This window comes from Scyliorhinus torazame, chromosome 3, assembly GCF_047496885.1.
Source record: "Scyliorhinus torazame isolate Kashiwa2021f chromosome 3, sScyTor2.1, whole genome shotgun sequence".
Classification (NCBI taxonomy): Eukaryota; Metazoa; Chordata; class Chondrichthyes; order Carcharhiniformes; family Scyliorhinidae; genus Scyliorhinus; species Scyliorhinus torazame.
In genome coordinates, this window is record NC_092709.1 from 302,913,342 (window position 1) to 302,929,118 (window position 15,777).

Here is a 15,777-nt window from a genome sequence, read left to right on the forward strand (position 1 = left end):
CTGCCTCTTGGGGAAACCCATACTGCTTTTGGGGTCTAGGGTCAGGTCCTGCGATTTGTACTGAACCAGTCATCCGGCCACAGTCGTGTTTGTGGGTCGCGAATGCTGTCCTGTTCTTTTGTAACACTGCCCTAACCTGCTTGTCCGTGCTAATTGTAGTCGGGTTAAACCAAAATTCGCTTACTGCGCTAATTTTGTTGGCGTACTCTCCTATGGTGAGCGTTGCGGGGGCTCTTGCGGATTTTGCCATTCCCCAGACACACTGGTTGTCTGGATCAAAGGATAGGTTGTGGGAATTCATAAAGTCTATGCCTAAAATGTGTTCTGCTGTGTGGAGCAGGTTGACTAAAACTACGGGATGCTTGGTGGTGATGTTGCCGATTTGAATGGGTACAGGGGCTGTGATGTAGATGTCCCTGCTGTGATTGGCCTGTAAAGCCGCTGAGGGTGATGGTGGCTGTAGTGGGCCACGTGTCCTTTTGGAACATGGTGGAGGAATTTATTGTGGTGCGGGACCCTCCTGTGTCCCAGAGAAACTCGATGGGCTGTCCTATCCCAAAGGGTGTCGCAGACCCAACTGGGGGAGCCTGAACACCATCAGTCCGTTCCGTTCAGGTCCGTCTGATCTGAACGGGTGCTCACACTATGTATGGGCTCTGTCTTATTCTTATTCAGGGTGCCTGCCTGCTATCTGTGGCTTTCGTGGGGCATTGCATTCTCTTGCAAAGTGTCCCAAATGTCCACAGTTGTAACACTCCTGTGACTTTTGTGGGGGGCTGTTCTTGCCTTCATTTACCCATGCCGGGTTCTGGTGTGTTTTAACTGCTTGTATGTCTGCTTCTGCCTGCTGGTCTTCGGGATTTTTAACTGCGGGTTTGTTTTGTACAGACTGCTCCCAGGCGCGGGACAATCTTTTTCCGACCCATTTCTCATTATGAGCCTCCTCTGAGCGATCATAATTCGCACAAGCTTTTTGTCCTGTTTCTGTGGCATGGGAGATAAGGGTGCGGGTCCATTTGGCCATGTTGTCTGGGGACAAATGAGCGCGGTCTAAGTCTCCGAAAACTGCTGCGAAATGGATCCACAGGCGTCCAGCAAACGCTGTGGGGTGCTCAGTTTTCTTTTGCCTGCACTTATTGAGGCTATCTACGGGGTCACCCGGGTTATACCCGATCGCATCCAGAATCGCGGTATGCGTTTCTGCAAGGGTGCCTCCTCCTACATTCTGTGGGTCGGGAAGGGCTGCTACGACCGAAGGGTCTAAACTCAAAACTGAGCTTTACATGCTCACGCTCGTCCAGGCCGTACATGGTCGCCTGCTGTTTTACTCTGGCAAAGAAGTGGTGGGGGTCTGAGGTGGGGAGGAACAGTGTGATTTTCTCGCATGCGTCCCGTAATTGGGTCACTGTTATGGAGGTGTTGTACAGAAATTCCGTGTCGTCCTGTGTGGTGTGCGGTGGGTGGTGATTGGGTTCATTGGAGCCTGAACTATCTGCTCTGTGGGGAGTTGGGGCACTTTTCTCTTTTGGGGCTTTCCCTGCGCACACGTTCCCTGAACATATCTCTGCGCTGTCTCATTTAAATCTTCCCAATCAGGGCCGTCTTCCTCCTCTAGCTGTGATCCAAAGGTTTCCTGGAATCCTTTTTGAACTGAAAGCAGAGATTGCAGTTCTGCAATCTCCTTCCGGCACTTTGCGTGGTCGAATGAGCTTTGTCTTTGCTCCGTGGTGGCAGCATGGAGTGCTGTTAACGTTGCCTTCAGGTCACTACACTGCCTCTACCTGCTTTTCGGTTTCCTCTCGTACCAGGACTGCACGTTGCGTGTCCTGATAGGCCTTTTCGTACTGGGATTGGAAGCTGCTTAAGTGCGCCAGACAAGACTCGTGTGCCCACTTGGCATCATCCACCTCTCCGTCTTTTGCTGCCAACTTCCTCCTTAACTCTACGTTCTCTCTTTCTACCTCACTGACATCGACCTTGCTCATTCGATGTATGCCTTCTATCTCTTTCCGGAGCATCATAACGACCTCCTCTGTGCCTCCCGATTGTGCCAAGCAGGACACAATTGCCATCGGCTTGCGAGCTTTTCCTAACCTCTTCGTGTGAATCTCGCTCAGGCTCTCCCACCAAGTATATCCTATACTCCCGGGACCTGTTTCCTCATTGCTACAGAATTCGCTCCAAAGGGGCCATCCTTTCCCTTTTGAGGTACTTCCTGATTTCCTCTTCCCAAATGGGACACTGTCCTACTCTACTGCTGCTGGTCGCTGCGACCACTAATTCTTCGGGGTTCATGAGGCGTTGCATTGCCTGCATTGCCATCTTTCCTATCTGAATGCTTCTTTTAAAATTTGGAACAAGGGGTATTAAGGCGGTGCTGTAATTACGGGTACGGCTTTCGCTATTTTCCGGAATACAAACTCCCGACAGTTTTGTCGCAACAAAAAATCTATCAGTTTACCTTATCGCCCTGTTAGTTACGCATGCATTTAACACACTTCCGAATTATGAGGATTGATTGAACACTTGTGGTTTTCTATTCCCAATTGGATCCCTAATTCAAATTTTTGGGTTCCCCCGGAGTGGTGAAGCCACTTCTAGAATGGGTCCCGTCAGATGTCGCCAGTAATATGTTGCTAACTTTTGGTTGGTTCAATTGGTTCTGTTTTATAACCTTTGCTCTTGAGTCGCCAGGTATCTTTAGGTATCTTTCAGGTATCTTGAACAAGGTTCAAGTTCAAGTAATGATCAATAACTCAATACACCAATTTGTAAGATTCAAATCAGAGCACATTTATTATACACAGTAAATCGCTACTCATGCATAAATTCTACTTCTAAGCTACTTCTACAACTAACAGGCCTATACTTAGCATCGGACTGGCCCACCAGGTCAGGGGAACAAATGGCCTTTCGTTCGGGTGCTGGGTCTGCGGGATTCAAAGGTTGGTATGGGCTGGTAGCTCGGAGCGCCTATCTCGTAGCGAGCATTGACTTAAGACTTACGGGCTCTTGGCGGCAGCTGAACCGGTCACTGTCAAGGGTTGGTTCGTGTTGCTGAGTGACCCGGTCAAGAAGGATGATTTGAACTTGGGGGCTTAACTTTATAGTCCCCAGGGCCTTCCCGCCTTTCGGGGGGAACCTGTACCTGGTTCCAAGTGATTGGACTTCGTTCCAATCGCTTGGTTCGATTTCTCCAGTACTGGAGCGGTTCCCTGATCGATGGGCGGTCTTGAGGTGTCTGTTAACCTCTCTTGTGTTGGCTCCTGCTGGCGCCGAGGAGTCTGGCTTGGCCTTGTTTATCCCAAATGTTTTGATTGTTCCCGGGGATCGCTCATTAGTATGTAGATGGCTGCTTGTATCGATGCTGTCTGGGCTTTTGCAGGGTTTAATACACAGTAAACTTGCACCTGCTAGTTTCTGCCTCTGTTGGCTGAATTTCCCTGCAGCCTTTGCTGTTCTCCATTTTACGACGGGAGTTGGCCAACCAAGGTGGCTAAAAGGTGTATCTTTTGTCTTCTGGATGTTGTTTGGGAAGTCATTAAGGATTACTTAGTGTTGTATTCTTTGGGGGTTGTGTTTGAATTGATGGTTGCTAAGATGTTCACTGTATGTTTTAAAAGGGTTAACTTGAGTTCATAGAATAAACATTGTTTTGCTTTAAAATATACTTTTCCATTTCTGCTGTACCACACCTGTAGAGTGGGCCGTGTACTCCCCATATCACAATCTATTAAAAGTTGTGGGTCAGGTGAACTCCATGATACACTTTGGGGTTCTCTAAACCCTGGCCTATAACAAGTAGTTCACCAAGGTTCCTTCGACAGCACCTTCCAAACCCACAACCTAGAAGGACAAGAGCAGCAGATACCTGGGAAACCCCACCATCTGGAGGTTTCCCTCCAAGTCACTCCCCACCCTGACTTGGAAATATATCACCATTCCTTCGCTGTCACTGGGGCAACATCCTGGAACTCCCTCTGTGACAGACTGCAGCAGCTCAAGAAGGCAACTCACCACCACTTCTGAAGGGCAGCTAACGATGGGCAATAAATGGTGGCCGAACCAGTGACACCCACATCCTGTAAATCTGAATTCTCCCTCTATGTATCTGAACAGGTGCCAGAAAGTGGCAACTAGGGGCTTTTCACAGTAACTTGTTGCTAATTGTGTTTCTCTTTTTATTTGGCTCTGAATATGGCGGCCAATATGGTCGCCTTCCTTAATTCTAACTACGTTTTGCCCTAGAGTCGCCAGGTATCTCTCGATACCGCCACAAGGTTCAGAACCGAATACTGATCAAAGACTCGCTACACCAGTTAGTAAGTTCAAACTCCATGCTCATTTATATATACACACAGTCAAATATACTCATGCACCAAACTCTACAGACTAAACTATCACTACTGCTAAAGCCTATACTTAGCTTCAGGCGCCCACTCAGTCAGAGGAACAATGGCTGTTGTTCGGCTCTGAGGCTGCTGGGGTTGAACTGGTATGGAATAACAGCTAGGAGCGTCTGTCTGGTAGCGTGCGTTGACCTTGGACTTACTTGTTCTGATGCAGCTTTGGCAGGTCTCTCCTTGGTGAGAGCCGGAGCCACAAGAGAGCGATTCTCTCTTGGGGGATCCTTCTTATACCCTAAAGGGGCTTCACGTGCTATTGGGCGGGCCTTGAACTTGGCCCCAATTAATTGGGCCGTTTCTCAATCGTTTTCTCAATTGGATTTCCTCCAATAAAGGGGTGGGTGCCCTGATGGCTGGGCGTGTCCTAGGTGGCCGTTAGCCTGCTTTGTTCTAGTCTTTGAAGTGTTGGGGACTCTGCTACACAGACGAACCAACACGGTTGCGAATGGTACAACGCAGTTTTATTTCAAACATCTATTTACACTGATAAACTGTTTACTGAGGTTCGATCATAACTCTTGATTCTGTGGACCTATTCCTAATTCTATCATGTAGCGGCACTCAGCACATGGTGGATGTCTGAGTGGCTTGTAATGAGCTCTGTGCCCTGAGCCGTCTCCTGCTCGAGTGCCCAGGAAGTGTTGTGTTCCCTGTTTTGTACTGTGTATGCTCTTGCCTGTGATTGGCTGCCATGTTGTGTGTGTTGATTGGTCCATTGATCTGTCCATCAGTATGTATGTATGTATGTGCTATGATGTTTACCTGAATATCATGACAGCCCCCCCCTTTTTTAAAAGAACATGTGCCTACGTGGTCATAAATAGAGATGTGTACTGAGTGTAGCTAAATGTGTGTGTGTGCGCGCAATATTTACAGCATGTACATGGGGCTAAACCAAAAATAAGGGGCAATGTCGGGTGCGACATAACAACGAGGTTGTACCATAAACAAAGAACGGGGAAATGTTGAACGACAAAATGAATTCCTGTAACGATAAGAACAGAAACATATTAACACAGTGGTAGTATGAGTTCAATGTACAAGCAGTCTCATAAGTCCAGTCTAGTAGGTGGGCGACGAATTTGGGTTGACCGCCTCAAGGGTAGGTCTGGAACCACCGGCTGAGGAATGGGCCTGACCACAGGTGACATCTCCCCCTCCCCCCCCCCCCCCCCCACCTCAGTCCCGTTCACTGGCCGGCTTAAACCGGCCAGCGTGGAGGCCCCCGCCTGGGTCCCTTTCCCTCTTGCCCGGCCCTAGGAAAGCCCAAAGATCCCCCTTTTAGCACACAAACCCCGCATATCCGCCTACACCCCAAAGAACCCTCATTTCGAGTGAAAGTCCCGTCCCTTCCCTTGTCCAAATATATACCACATTGGCTCCTTTAGTCTCTACACCCGCGCGGTGATACAAAAAAGAAGAAAATACAGTCATGAGGTTACATCGGCACATGGCCATTCTTCAATTTGTCAGTTCTGCTACAGTCCTTCTGCTTTCGCAAACTCCTCCGCTGCTTCCGCCGTTCCAAAATAAAAGTCCCTGAGCTTGTAAGTCCCCCTCAGCTTCGCTGGATATATAATGCCGCACCGCACCTTGCTAATATACAGTGCCCTCTTCACCCGGTTGAAGGCAGCCCGCCTCCTTGCCAGCTCCACCGTAAAGTCCTGGTATACATGTATACCAGCTCCAGCCCACTGCACCACCCGCTTCTGCTTGGCCCAGCTGCTCAGGACCTTCTCCTTCACACTGTACCTACGGAAGCACAGAGTCACTGCCCTTGGCGGCTCACTCGCCTTTGGTACAGGACTCCACGACGATGAGCCCGATCCAGTTCATATCGGGAGGGATCCTCCCCCTCCCCCAATAGTTTTGCCAGCATCGCGGCAAAATACTCAGTTGGCTTTGGTCCTTCAACTCCTTCGGGCAGCCCCACAATCCTCAAATTCTGTCGCCTGGATCTGTTTTCCAGGTCTTTCATTTTTCCTTGCAGATCCTTGTTCGTGTCCATCACCTTCCGCATTTCTTTCCCCATCTAAGCAAGTTGATCACCGTGCTGCAATAACGTCTCCTTCACTTCCTTCAGCGCCTCCCCTTGCTCTCGCACCTCCGCCACTGCGCTCGTGGTGAGCATCCTCCGTCCTCAACGGGGAAAACGCCTCCTCCACCAGCACACTCAACCTCCCTCATCTCCTTCCTCACCGTCTCCATGCATTTCGCAATCTGCGCCAACTGCTTTTCAAATTCCACAGCCATTCGTCGATGAACAGGTCCCCCATTCTTCCAATCCCCGCCCGATGCCAGCTCTGGAACCCCCCCATCCATCTTCCCCGGGACAAACCGGTGGTTACCCCTGATCGGGGACCACACCGATGCTCCCATTGCACCCCGGTGCCGTCTCCACTGGCCCCAGATCCTTAACGTTGCCGCCACTACCGGGCTCGTGGTATACTTTGTTGGCGAGAGCGGCAGCGGTGCCGTCACCAACGCCCCCAGGCTCGTTCCTTTACAGGACGCCATCTCCATCCTCTTCCATGCCGCCCCCTCACCCTCCATAACCCACTTGCGGATCATCACCACATTTGCTGCCCAGTAGTAGCTCCCCAGGTTTGGCAGCGCCAACCCTCCTCGGTCCCTACTGCGTTCCAGGAACCCTCTCCTTACTCTCGGAGTCTTATTCGCCCACACAAACCCCATAATACTCCTGCCTACTCTCTTAAAAACGGCCTTAGTGATCACGATGGGAAGGCACTGAAACACAAACAGAAACCTCGGAAGGACCACCATTTTGAGCGACTGCACACTACCCGCCAGCGAGAGCGGTAACGTGTCCCATCTTTTAAAATCCTCCTCCATTTGCTCCACCAACCTCGTCAGATTCAGTTTATGTAGGGTCCCCCAACTCCTGGCTATCTGGATCCCCAGATACCGAAAGCTCCCCTCCGCCCTCAGGTTCCCTATCCCTCTTTCTTGGTCCCCCGCCTGTAATACAAAGAGCTCATTCTTCCCTACATTGAGCTTATAGCCCGAAAACTCCCCAAACTCCCTCCGAGTCTGCATGACCTCCACCATCCCCTCCATTAGATCCGCCACGTACAGCAACAGGTCAACCGCATAGAGCGACACCCGATGCTCTTCTCCCCCTCGGACCACCCCCCTCCATTTATTAGACTCCCTCAATGACATGGCCAATGGTTCAATCGCCAATGCGAACAACAGGGGGGACAGGGGGCACCGCTGCCTCGTCCCTCGGTACAGTCGAAAGTACTCCGACCTCCGCCGGTTCGTCACTACACTCGCTACCGGGGCTCTGTAAAGGAGCTTAACCCAATTGATAAACCCTACCCCGAACCCAAACCTACGCAGCACCTCCCAGAGGTACTCCCACTCTACTCGGTCAAAGGCCTTCTCCGCGTCCATAGCTGCCACTATCTCCGCCTCTCCCTCCTCCGATGGCATCATTATCACGTTTAAGAGCCGCCGCACATTGGTGTTTAGTTGCCTGCCCTTTACAAATCCCATCTGGTCCTCGTGGATTACCCCCGGGACACAGTCCTCGATCCTCGTGGCCAGCAACTTTGCATCCACATTGAGGAGTGAGATCGGCCTGTACGATCCACATTGCAGTGGGTCCTTGACTTGCTTTAGAATCAAATAAATTGTCGCTTCCGACATTGTCGGGGGCAGGGTCCCCTCCTCTCTTGCCTCATTAAAGGTCCTCACCAGTAGCGGGGCCAACAGATCTGCGTACTTCCTGTAGAACTCCACCGGGAATCCGTCCAGTCCCGGGGCCTTCCCCGCCTGCATGCTCCCCAAACCCTTGCTCAGTTCCTCCAACCCAATTGGTGCCCCCAAACCAGCCACCTCTTGCTCCTCCACCCTCGGGAATCTCAGCTGATCCAGGAATCGTCTCATCCCCTCTTCCCCCGCTGGGGGCTGGGATCTGTACAGCTCTTCATAAAAGGCCTTTTGCTCCCCCCATGTCACTCCCGTAAGGGTCCTCTATTTTCTGACCAACAGACCACAATCAGTAAGAATGAACAACATCTCCACCACAATAGTCCTCCATACCGGGGCCCCGCAAGGCTGCGTACTTAGCCCCCTACTCTACTCCCTGTACACACACACGACTGCATGGCAAAACCTGGTTCCAACTCTATCTACAAGTTTGCTGACGATACGACCAGAGTGGGCCGGATCTCAAATAACGACGAGTCAGAATGAATGAGGAAGATAGGGAACCTAGTGGAGTGGTGTCGAGACAACAACCTCGCCTTCAATGTCAGCAAAACTAAAGAGCTGGTCATTGACTTCAGGAAGCAAAGTACTGTACACACTCCTGTCAGCATCAACGGGGCCAAGGTGGAGATGGTTAGCAGTTTCAAATTCCTCTGGGTACACATCTCCAAAAATCTGTCCTGGTCCACCCACGTCGACGCTACCACCAAGAAAGCACAACAGTGCCTATTCTTCCTCAGGAAACTAAGGAAATTCGGCATGTCCACATTAACCCTTACCAACTTTTACAGATGCACCATAGAAAGCATCCTATCGGGCTGCAACACAGCCTGGTATGTCAACTGCTCGACCCAGGACCGCAAGAAACTTCAGAGAGTCGTGAACACCGCCCAGTCCATCACACGAACCTGCCTCCCATCCATTGACTCCATCTACACCTCCCGCTGCCTGGGGAAAGAGGGCAGTATAATCAAAGATCCCTCCCACCCGGCTAACTCACTCTTTCAGCTTCTTCCATCGGGCAGGAGATACAGAAGTCTGAGAACACGCACGAACTCTCAAAAACAGCTTCTTCCCCACTGTCACCAGACTCCTAAATGACCCTCTGATGGACTGACCTCATTAACACTACACCCTCTATGCTTCATCCGATGCCAGTGCTTATGTAGTTACATTGTATATCTTTTGTTGCCGTATTATGTATTTTATTTTCTTCCCATGTACTTAATGATCTGTTGAGATGCTCGCAGAAAAATACTTTTCACTGTACCTCGGTACACGTGACAATAAACCAATCCAATCCACCTTGTTGGGAGTTTTCTTTGGCCTCCAAAAAGTTCCAGAGATGTAGAGGAAAGGATTGCAAAGATGATTCTGGATAGGAGCGAAAGTAACAGGGTAGTTGTTATGGGGGACTTTAACTTTCCAAATATTGACTGGAAACGCTACAGTTCGAGTACTTTAGATGGGTCAGTTTTTGTCCAATTTGTGCAGGAGGGTTTCCTGACACAGTATGTAGATAGGCCAACAAGAGGTGAGGCCACATTGGATTCGGTACTGCGTAATGAACCAGGCCAGGTGTTAGATTTGGAGGTAGGTGAGCACTTTGGTGATAGTGACCAATTTGGTTATGCTTACTTTAGCGATGGAAAGGGATAGGTATCTACCGCAGGGCAAGAGTTACATCTGGGGGAAAGACAATTATTATGCAATTAGGCAAGACTTAGGATGCATAGGATGGGGAAGGAAACTGCAGGGGATGGGCACAATTGAAATGTGGAGCTTGTTCAAGGAACTGTGTGTCCTTGATAAGTATGTGTGGTGAATATATTACTGCTACCATTCACCATTGTATTGTATTATGTTGATGCCCTTGTAGGCTCTGCCTATGGCTCCGCCCCCTTGGGGAGGTATATAGATCTGCAGCCTGTAGGCGGCGCTCAGTACAGAGCAGTCGCAGGCAGGCACAGATCTAGCAGATTAAAACCACTGTTCACTTCAACTCTTCGTCGCATCAGTATGTACCTGTCAGGCAGGGAGGATGTGGTCGAGCGAGGGAACGGTGTAGTTGAATCACTTGTTAAGAGGAAGGAGGCTTATGTAAAGATGAGACGTGAAGGTTCAGTTAGGGTGCTTGAGAGTTACAAGTTAGCCCGGAAGGACCTAAAGAGAGAGCTAAGAAGAGCCAGGAGGGGACATGAGACGTCCTTGGCAGGTAGGATCAAGGAAAACCCTAAAGCTTTCTATAGGTATGTCAGGAATAAAAGAATGACCAGGGTAAGAGTAGAGCCAGTCAAGGACAGTAGTGAGAAGTTGTGCTTGGGAGTCCGAGGAGATAGGAGAGGTGCTAAATGAATATTTTTCGTCAGTATTCACACAGGAAAAAGACAATGTTGTCGAGGAGAATACTGAGATTCAGGCTACTAGACTAGAAGGGCTTGAGGTTCATAAGGAGGAGGTGTTCGCAATTTTGGAAAGTGTGAAAATAGATAAGTCCCCTGGGCCGGATGGGATTTATCCTAGGATTCTCTGGGAAGCTAGGGAGGAGATTGCTGAGCCTTTGATCTTTATGTCATCATTGCCTAGAGCAATAGTGCCAGAAGACTGGAGGATAGCAAATGTTGTCCCCTTGTTCAAGAAGGGGAGTAGAGACAACCCTGGTAACTATAGACCAGTGAGCCTTACTTCTATTGTTGGCAAAGTCTTGGAAAGTATTATAAGAGATAGGATTTATAATCACATAGAAAGGAATAATTTGATTAGAGATAGTCAACAGTTTTGTGAAGGGTAGGGCGTGCCTCTCAAACCTTATTGAGTTCTTTGAGAAGGTGACCAAACAGGTGGACGAGGGTAAAGCAGTTGATATGGTGGATATGGATTTCAGTAAAGTGTTTGATAAGGTTCCCAACGGTAGGCTATTGCAGAAAATACGGAGGCATGGGATTGAGGGTGATTCAGCAGTTTGGATCAGAAATTGGCTAGCTGGAAGAAGACAAAAGGGTGGTGGTTGATGGGAAATGTTCAGTCTGGAGTTCAGTTACTAGTGGTGTACCACAAGGATCTGTTTTGGGGCCACTGCTGTTTATTTTTTAAAATCACCTGGAGGGTGTAGAAGGATGGGAGAATACATTTACGGATGACACTAAAGTCAGTGGAGTTGTGGACAGTGCGGAAGGATGTTGCAGGTTACAGAGGGACATAGATAAGCTGCAGAGCTGGGCTGAGAAGTGGCAAATGGAGTTTAATGCAGAAAATTGTGGGGTGATTCATTTTGGAAAGAGTAACAGGAATACAGAGTACTGGGCTAATGGTAAGATTGTTGGTAGTGTGGATGAGCTGAGATCTCGGTGTCCATGTACATAGATCCCTGAAAGTTGGCACTCCGGTTGATAGGGTTGTTAAGAAGGTGTACGGTGTGTGAGCTTTTATTGGTAGGGGGATTGAGTTTCGGAGCCATGAGGTCATGTTGCAGCTGTACAAAACTCTGGTGCGGCCGCATTTGGAGTATTGCGTGCAGTTCTGGTTGCCGCATTATAGGAAGGATGTGGAAGCATTGGAAAGGGTGCAGATATTTACCAGGATGTTGCCTGGTATGGATGGCTGATCTTATGAGGAAAGGCTGAGGGACTTGAGGCTGTTTTCGTTAGAGGGAAGGTAAGAGGTGACGTAATATACATGATCAGAGGATTAGATAGGGTGGACAGGGAGAGCCTATTTCCTCAGATGGTGATGGCTAGCACGACGGGACATAAGCTTTAAATTGAGGGGATAGATATAGGACAGATGTTAGATAACAGATGTTCTTTACTCAGTAGTAGGGGCGTGGAATGCCCTGCCTGCAACAGTAGTGGAGTCGCCAACATTAAGGGCATTTAAATGGTCATTGGATAAACTTATGGATAATGGAATAATGTAGATGGGCTTTAGATTAGTTTCACAGGTTGGCGCATCATCGAGGCCGAAAGGCCTGTACTGCACTGTAATGTTCTATTGTTCCAAGGCCCTGTGCAGCTGCAGTAAAGCATCCTTGCTCCTGTACTCAAATCCTCTGGCAATGAAGGTCAGCATACAATTTGTGTTCCTGTTTGGTGTATCTGCATTCTTGCTTTCAGTGACTGATGTACTAGGACAACCAGGTCCCTCTGTACATCAACATTTCCCAATCTACCATCATTTAATTAATACTCTGCCCTTGTTTCTCCATCCGAAGTGCATAACTTCTCATTCATCCGTATTATACTGCATCTGCCAAGTATTTGTCCACTCACTCAACTTGTCTAAATCACCTTGAAGCCTTTTAACATCCTCCTCGCCTTCCCATCAAGTTTTGTTTCATCAGCAAACTTGGAAATATTACTTTTGGTATCCTCAGCCAAATCATTGATATTATGAATAGCTGGGGCCCAAGTACTGATCCTTGCGTGACCCCACTAGTCACTTGCCTGCCACTTCCAAAAAGACACATTAGTTCCTAGTCTGTTAACCAATTCTCAATCCGTACCGATAAACCACCCCCAATCCCATGTACTTTAATTTTGCACACTAACCTCTTATGTGGGAATAGAACATAGAAAATACAGCACAGAACAGGCCCTTCGGCCCACGATGTTGTGCCGAACCTTTGTCCTAGATTATCATTGAATTTACAGTGCAGAAGGAGGCCATTCGGCCCTTTGAGTCTGCACCGGCTCTTGGAAAGAGCACCATACCCAAACTCAACACCTCCACCCAACACCAAGGGCAATTTGGACATTAAGGGCAATTTATCATTGGCCAATTCACCTAACCCGCACATCTTTGGACTGTGGGAGGAAACCGGAGCACCCGGAGGAAACCCACGCAGACACGGGGAGGACGTGCAGACTCCGCACAGACAATGACCCAAGCCGGAATCGAACCTGGGACCATGGAGCTGTGAAGCAATTGTGCTATCCACAATGCTACCGTGCTGCCCTTAAGAACAAATAAATCTACACTATATCATTTTACCGTCATCCATGTACCTATCCAATAGCTGCTTGAAGGTCCCTAATGTTTCCGACTCAACTACTTCCACAGGCAGTGCATTCCATGCCCCCACTACTCTCTGGGTAAAGAACCTACCTCTGATATCACTCCTATATCTTCCACCTTTCACCTTAAATTTATGTCCCCTTGTAATGGTGTGTTCCACCCGGGGGAAAAGTCTCTGACTGTCTACTCTATCTATTCCCCTGATCATCTTATAAACCCCTATCAAGTCGCCCCTCATCCTTCTCCGCTCTAATGAGAAAAGGCCTAGCACCCTCAACCTTTCCTCGTAAGACCTACTCTCCATTCCAGGCAACATCCTGGTAAATCTTCTTTGCACCTTTTCCAGAGCTTCCACATCCTTCCTAAAATGAGGCGACCAGAACTGTACACAGTACTCCAAATGTGGCCTTACCAAAGTTTTGTACAGCTGCATCATCACCTCACGGCTCTTAAATTCAATCCCTCTGTTAATGAACGCGAGCACACCATAGGCCTTCTTCACAGCTCTATCCACTTGAGTGGCAACTTTCAAAGATGTATGAACATAGACCCCAAGATCTCTCTGCTCCTCCACATTGCCAAGAACTCTACCGTTAACCCTATATTCCGCATTCATATTTGTCCTTCCAAAATGGACAACCTCACACTTTTCAGGGTTAAACTCCATCTGCCACTTCTCAGCCCAGCTCTGCATCCTATCTGTCTCTTTGCAGCCGACAACAGCCCTCCTTACTATCCACAACTCCACCAATCTTCGTATCGTCTGCAAATTTACTGACCCACCCTTCAACTCCCTCATCCAAGTCATTAATGAAAATCACAAACAGCAGAGGACCCAGAACTGATCCCTGCGGTACGCCACTGGTAACTGGGATCCAGGCTGAATATTTGCCATCCACCACCACTCTCTGACTTCTATCGGTTAGCCAGTTCGTTATCCAACTGGCCAAATTTCCCACTATCCCATGCCTCCTTACTTTCTGCATAAGCCTACCATGGGGAACTTTATCAAATGCCTTACTAAAATCCATGTACACTACATCCACTGCTTTACCTTCATCCACATGCTTAGTCACCTCCTCAAAGAATTCAATAAGATTTGTAAGGCAAGACCTACCCCTCACAAATCCGTGCTGACTATCCCTAATCAAGCAGTGTCTTTCCAGATGCTCAGAAATCCTATCCTTCAGTACCCTTTCCATTACTTTGCCTACCACCGAAGTAAGACTAACTGGCCTGTAATTCCCAGGGTTATCCCTAGTTCCTTTTTTGAACAGGGGCACGACATTCGCCACTCTCCAATCCCCTGGTACCACCCCTGTTGACAGTGAGGACGAAAAGATCATTGCCAACGGCTCTGCAATTTCATCTCTTGCTTCCCATAGAATCCTTGGATATATCCCATCAGGCCCGGGGGACTTGTCTATCCTCAAGTTTTTCAAAATGCCCAACACATCTTCCTTCCTGACAAGTATTTCCTCGAGCTTACCAATCTGTTTCACACTGTCCTCTCCAACAATATCGCCCCTCTCATTTGTAAATACAGAAGAAAAATACTCATTCAAGACCTCTCCTATCTCTTCAGACTCAATACACAATCTCCTGCTACTGTCCTTGATCGGACCTACCCTCGCTCTAGTCATTCTCATATTTCTCACATATGTGTAAAAGGCCTTGGGGTTTTCCTTGATCCTACCCGCCAAAGATTGTTCATGCCCTCTCTTAGCTCTCCTAATCCCTTTCTTCAGTTCCCTCCTGGCTATCTTGTATCCCTCCAATGCCCTGTCTGAACCTTGTTTCCTCAGCCTTACATAAGTCACCTTTTTCCTCTTAACAAGACATTCAACCTCTCTTGTCAACCATGGTTCCCTCACTCGACCATCTCTTCCCTGCCTGACAGGGACATACATATCAAGGACACGTAGCACCTGTTCCTTGAACAAGTTCCACATTTCACTTGTGTCCTTCCCTGCCAGCCTAGGTTCCCAACTTATGCACTTCAATTCTTGTCTGACATCATCATATTTACCCTTCCCCCAATTGTAAACCTTGCCCTGTTGCACGTACCTATCCCTCTCCATTACTAAAGTGAAAGTCACAGAATTGTGGTCACTATCTCCAAAATGCTCCCCCACTAACAAATCTATCACTTGCCCTGGTTCATTACCCAGTACTAAATCCAATATTGCCCCTCCTCTGGTCGGACAATCTACATACTGTGTTAGAAAAGCTTCCTGGACACACTGCACAAACACCACCCCATCCAAACTATTTGATCTAAAGAGTTTCCACTCAATATTTGGGAAGTTAAAGTCGCCCATGACTACTACCCTATGACTTCTGCACCTTTCCAAAATCTGTTTCCCAATCTGTTCCTCCACATCTCTGTTACTATTGGGGGGCCTATAGAAAACTCCTAACAAGGTGACTGCTCCTTTCCTATTTCTGACTTCAACCCATACTACCTCAATAGGGTGATACTCCTCGAACTGCCTTTCTGCAGCTGTTATACTATCTCTAATTAATAATGCCACCCCCCCACCTCTTTTACCACCCTCCCTAATCTTATTGAAACATCTATAACCAGGGACCTCCAACAACCATTTCTGCCCCTCTTCTATCC

The 15,777-nt window shown here is 48.5% G+C and overlaps 1 long non-coding RNA gene across 1 annotated transcript; it reads right to left on the minus strand.

Annotated features, from left to right (window-relative positions):
• Positions 1-4,851: 4,851 nt before the first annotated feature.
• LOC140409205 (uncharacterized) lies at positions 4,852-12,838 on the minus strand. Its single transcript, XR_011940302.1, has 2 exons — positions 9,412-12,838; positions 4,852-5,391 (listed from the first exon to the last, which is right to left on the minus strand). It is a non-coding gene; the product is annotated as an uncharacterized lncRNA (long non-coding RNA).
• Positions 12,839-15,777: the final 2,939 nt, after the last annotated feature.